Source organism: Lutra lutra, chromosome 17, assembly GCF_902655055.1.
Source record: "Lutra lutra chromosome 17, mLutLut1.2, whole genome shotgun sequence".
In the NCBI taxonomy this organism is placed as follows: Eukaryota; Metazoa; Chordata; class Mammalia; order Carnivora; family Mustelidae; genus Lutra; species Lutra lutra.
The window spans coordinates 33,773,744-33,779,865 of NC_062294.1; positions in this window are offsets into that span (position 1 = coordinate 33,773,744).

Consider the following 6,122-nt stretch of genomic DNA (forward strand, 5'->3'; position numbering starts at 1 on the left):
CTCTGACCCACTTCCTGTTAGTTCCAGGCTCTTTACTGGGACTCAGCACCCATCTTTCCACCAACTCTGCCCTCATCCCTTCTACCTTTAAGGCTCTAGGAACCCTGCCTCTGTCCCTGGTCCTGAACTCAGTCGGCTGTACAGAGCAGTGTAGTGGGAAGAATGATACTGAACTCAAACATCAGACAGAACTGGATTTTACTTCTAAACATATGCACCCTTGGAAAGTCTTTTAACCTCTGCAATGGTAATTTTCCTAGCTGTCAAATGGGAAAATTATACTTTCCCCATGAGACTGTTCTGGAGAGTAAATAATGTGGAGAAACTCTTGGTGTAATAGGTGTGGGGTTTTGCTTGTTTTACATCCCCTTTCCCCCAATTCTAAGAAATACAGAACCTCCTCCTTCCTCTCCCTGTCAAAAGTAGCAGGTAAATTGATGACAATTTCGTACTTATGTGTAATACTGACTTCAAGAGCCGATTGTTCACTGAGGTTTGAGTGAATTAAGAAAATAAAACAGGTTCTGGAGACATTAACTCTAATTACATGACTGCTATTGGCTATATGGGGTTACAGAATATTCTAAGAGTTTAAGGGAAATTTGAAGCTTGACTAAAAGTCTGGAGTTTTTGCTCCCTTCCCCTAGTTTCCTCATTTGTAAAATTGTTGGTAGGGGGTTGGTGGCTCGGTGGTTTCCAACCCATAAAACAGGGGTATCTTTTAATATTCTCAACACTCATTGATCCTTATCTTTGTAATCATTTTGTCAACACAACACACTGCACTTATTAAGGAATAACAAATTCATTTCCCCAATTTTATTAATAAAAGACATTTAGAAGTGATTGTGCAATAAAAACAGTATTAAGCTTCCCAGTTTAATGAGGTGGCTGATGCTTTAGTTACTCTGTGTGGCCTCATTATCGGCTAATGTGTGGATTCCCTTAGGTTTTCTGAATTTTTGCCAAGAATTCACAAAACCTAGTGGTACTTCTGTGAATCTCAGAGCAGGAGTCATTGTTGTCAGTGGGTTTTCAGGATCCTTCCAGCTCTGACCCGATTCTGTTGAGCTCTGATGTACCAAGAGGGGTGGAGCAGAGCAGGTCCAGAAGAGGAGAGAGAAGGGGTTGTTGTGGGTCAGCAACATTTACCTTGGGGATTGCAATCCTTGAGATATCCCCTGGTGTTTGGTTTAATCCATACCTGGAAGATGAAATTCATAATCCCCTCCACTCCTTCCACCATGAATATAGTGATAGGCATTGTGTGTGTGTGTGTGTGTGTGTGTGTGTGTGTGTGTGTGTGAGAGAGAGAGAGAGAGAGAGAGAGAGAGAGAGAAAGAGAGAGAGAGAGAGATTAACTGCAAGGTTGGCTTATTAATGAAAGACATGCTTGCACAGGGAAATAGTCAGTTGGCCTACTTTCTGTCAACACCCTCTCTCCCTGTGGCACAGGACAAAGGAAACTAATTTGAAATCAGACAAATGCTGGGTGGGCACAAAACTAGAGTTAAATTCACTGGATACTTTTAATGACATGGTCTTCAAACTATAATGGCTGTTGGGATATAACTTCCGAGCGGTTTTATCCAGGCCCTTTCAGGAATGATGACCCCACTCTGTCCCAGACAATGCTGGAAGCAATCCACTAACACTTTACCTTTGGGCTCTGCTGCTGACTTGTGCCTGTTAGCATGGGACCCACGTGAGATACTCAAGCTGTTGCACCTCTTACCTGTTTCAGGGTTTAGGGACAGCTGAGAGTCTGTTCTCTTAGTATGGTGGAAACCTTGGGGTGACCCTCTGGCTTAGGCACAGGGGAGAACACTCTCCTCCCTCATGCTGTTGGACTCCTTTTGGTATATTTATTGGTTGTTTTCAGCCTCAAGGGTGCTATCCTCAAGTTAAAAATGACAACCAGGCTGTTTTTGAACTGATACCATTGTGAGTCCAGGGCCCACTCACTGTAGTCAGCACAACCCTATCTGCTTCTCTAAGGTGACTTGACTTTAAATTCTAGAAGCACAGTGCCTCCTAGCCCACTCTGTACGGAAGACTAAGGCAGAGGGCCCAGGGAGCTGGAACAGGAGGAGCTGTCCCCCCCCCACCCCCCAAGAATGGGCCAACCCTGACCTCTGCTCTGCAGGCTTCAGCACAGGGGAGGATTTACTCTCCTCCTGAAGTCTCAGTGCTCAGCTTTTCCTCTGGTTTATGAGCTGGGTTGGTGAAGGCATGTTTGACCTTTTCGGTTACTTCTCCCTGCATATCACTGTAGTTGCTACAGAGAAATGAACTTTCATGTTTTTCCTGCTGCCAAAAAACAGAGCAGGCACTTCTGAGGATGAGATATGTGGTTTGCTATAAGCCTGGGAACTCGGTCTTGAGTTCTGATTCCTGCAGCCTAATGGCTGCCACGAACCAGGTTATCAAGCAGAGGCCTGAGAAGACCTCTCCTAGGCTTGGCCTGAGGTTTCCCTAGGAAGATAGAAGCTGATGGGGTCAAATGAGGTCCAAAACAGCCATTTAACTTTACATCTGCTCTCAAACCCCACTCTCCTCCCCAGCACCCTACCCCTAGTCTTTCTGGTGAACTCCCAGAGCAGGCACATCCCTCCCCACCTCTGTGAGCCCACCTCCTCCTGTTCAAGCCTCGAGGGTACAATGTTCTTCACTCTGTGTTGTTCCCTCCCCTTACTCTCTGTCTTTTGGCAGGCTTTCTCCTTTTTTAGGAATATAAGGTGCCATGGTTGGAATCTTGAAAAATCATAGAACCCTCCTCCTCTTCCTGCATTGCTGGTTACATTTCTGGTTTCTACCCAAATGATCTGCCAAGGTGAGAATGTTCATTTATCCGAGTAGGAGCATGTCGCCATCACCTGGAAATAAGGGTGCTGGCACTCTGAATAAAACTCCAACTCCTCATGATCTGGCCATGCTTGCCCTGACCTCACTTCCCATCTCCCTCCATTACTAAGCTCTGGCCACACAAGCCTTGATTCTGGTCCTCAGGTGGGCCAACCTCCCTTCTGCTCAGGGCCTTTGCACCCACCAACCCTTCTGCCTCAAGCATACTTCCTTGCATCTAGGCAGCTGACTCCTTCCCATCATGTGGGTCTCAGTTTGGCCTCCCCTGACCTTTCCATCTTGCTCTGCACTATTGGAATATATTTCCCTGATGTATTTTCCTTACTGCACTTACCAGTTTCAGAAATCATTGTGTTTTTTTTAAATTAAACATTTTTAAAAGATTTAGTTTTAATTCCAGTTTAACTAACTAGTTAACTATAGTAGTTAACTAATATAATTAGTTAACTGTAGTTAACTATATGTTAACTACATATAGTGTTATATTACTTTCAGATGTACAACATAGTGATTCAACACTTCCATACATCACCCAGTGCTCATCATGACAAGTGCCCTCCTTTACCCCCATCACTCATCACTCATTCCCTCACCTACCTCCCCACTGGTAACCATCAATTTTTTCTCTAGAGTTGTTAAGAGCCTGTTTCTTGATTTCTCTCTCCTCCCCTTTTTTTTCTCTTTGCTTGTTTGTTTCATTACTTAAATTCCACATGTGGTTGAAGTCTTGGTCTTATTAAACGGTATTGGTCTTTCTCCGGCTGACTTACTTTGCTTAGCATTATACTCTCTAGTGGCCTCCATGTCATTGCATATGGCAAGATTTCATTATGACCGAATAATGTTCCACTGTGTGTGTGTGTGTGTGTGTGTGTGCACCACATTTTCTTTATCCATTTGTCAGTTGATGGACACTTGGGCTACTTCTATATCTTGGCTAATTTTTGTGTTAAATAATGCTGTTATAAACAGAGGTGTTAATGTATCCCTTTGAATTAGTGTTCTTGTATTCTTTGGGTAATTACCCGATAGTTCAATCTCTGGATCACAGGGTAGTTTTATTTCTAACTTTCTGAGGAATCTCCATACTGTTTTCTGAAGTGGCTATACACCAGTTTGCATTCTTACCAACAGTGCACAAGGGTTTCTTTCCTCCACATCCTTGTCAACACCTGTTATTTCTTGCGTTGTTAATGTTGGCCGTTCTGACAGGTGTGAGGTGATATCTCCTTGTAGTTTTGATTGGTATGTCCCTAATAATAAGGGACATGCTGTTGAGCACCTTTTCCTTAGTCTGTTGGCTTTCTGTATGTCTTCTTTGGAGCACTGTCTGTTCATGCCTTCTGCCCATTTTTTAACTGGATTTTTTTTTTTTTTGAGGTGAGTTTTATAAATTCTTTATCTATTTTTGATACTAACTCTTTAACTGGATATGTTATTTACAGATATCTACTCCCATTCTGTAGGTTGCCTTTGAGTTTTGTTGATTGTTTCCTTCACTATGCAGAGCTTCTTGTTTTGATGTAGTCCCAGTAGTTTATTTTTGCTTTTGTTTCCCTCGCCTCAAGAGACATATCTAGAAAGAAGTTGCTACGGCCAATGTCAAAGAACTTCCTGTCTGTGTTCTCCTCTAGGATTCTTATACTTTCAGGTCTCACATTTATTAAATGGTCTTTAATCCATTTTGAATTTATTTTTGTGTGTGGTGTAAGAAAGTGGTCCAGTTTCATTCTTCTGTATGTTGCTGTCCAGTTTTCCCAATAACATTTGTTGAAGAGACTGTTTTGTTCTAATTAGATATTCCTTCCTGTTTTGCTGAAGATTAATTGACCATATAATTGTGGATTTATTTCTGGATTTTCTATTCCATTCTATTGATCCGTGTGTCTATTTTTGTGCCAGTACCATGCTGTTTTCATTTCTACAGCTTTGTAATATAATTTGAAGTCCAGAATTGTGATGCCTCCAGCTTTGCTTTTCTTTTTCAATGTTTCTTTGACTATTTGTGGTCATTTGTGGTTCTATACAAAATTTAGGATGGTCCTAGCTCTGTGAAAAATGCTGTTGGCATTTTGATAGGGATTATTAAATGTATAGATTGCTTTGTGTATTATAGACATTTTAACAATATTTGTTCTTCTAATCCATGAGAATGGAATGTCTTTCCATTTCTTTCTGTCATCTTCAATTTCTTTCATCAGTGTTTTATGATTTTCAGAGTACAGGTCTTTCCTTTCTTTGGTTAGGTTTGTTCCTAGGTGTCTTACTATTTTGGGTACAACTATAAATAAGATTGTTTTCTTAATTTCTTTCTGTTGCTTCATTATTGGTTTATAGATATGCAACAGATTTCTGTATGTTGTATCCTGTGACATTACTGAATTCGTGTATCAGTTCTAGCAGTTTTTTGGTGTGGTATTTTAGGTTTTCTACATAGAGTATCATGTTATCTTTTACTTCTTCCTTGCCAATTTGGGTGTCTTTTATTTCTTTAGTTGTCTGGTTGCTGTGGCTAGGACCTCCAGTACTGTGTGAAATAACAGTGGTGAGAATGGACATCCCTGTCTGTTCCTGGCCATAGAAGAAATGTTCTCAGTTTTCCTCCATTGAGGATGATATTAGTTATGAGTTTTTTGTATATAGTCTTTATTACGTTGAGGTATGTTTCTTCTAAACCTACTTTGTTGAAGTTTTTTTTAAATCATAAATGGGTGTTGTACTTTATCAAATGCTCTTTCTGTATTTATTGAAATGTTGGTATGGTTCTTATCCTTTCTCTAATTGATGTGATGTATCATGTTGATTGATTTGCAAACATTGATCCACCCTTGTGGCCCAGGAATAAATCTCTTGTAACCCAGGAATAAATCTCTCTTGATCATGGTGAATTTTTAAAATGTATTTTTGAATTTGGTTTGCTAGTATTTTATTGTGAATTTTTGCACCCATGTTCATCAGGGATATTGGCTTATAGTTCTCTTTTTGAGAGGAATCTTTATCTGATTTTGGTATTGGGATAATACTCATACAATGAATTTGGAAGTTTTCATTGCTTTTCTATTTTTTGGAATAGTTTGAGAAGAATAAGTATGAACTCTTAACGTGTTTGATAGGATTTGCCTGTGAAGCCATCTGGTCCTGAACCTTTGTTTGTTCGAATTTCTTTGATTACTGGTTACTTTGATTACTGATCCAACTCTTTGCTGGTTGTCAGTCTGTTCAAAATTTCTATTTCTTCCCATTTCAGTTTCGGTAGT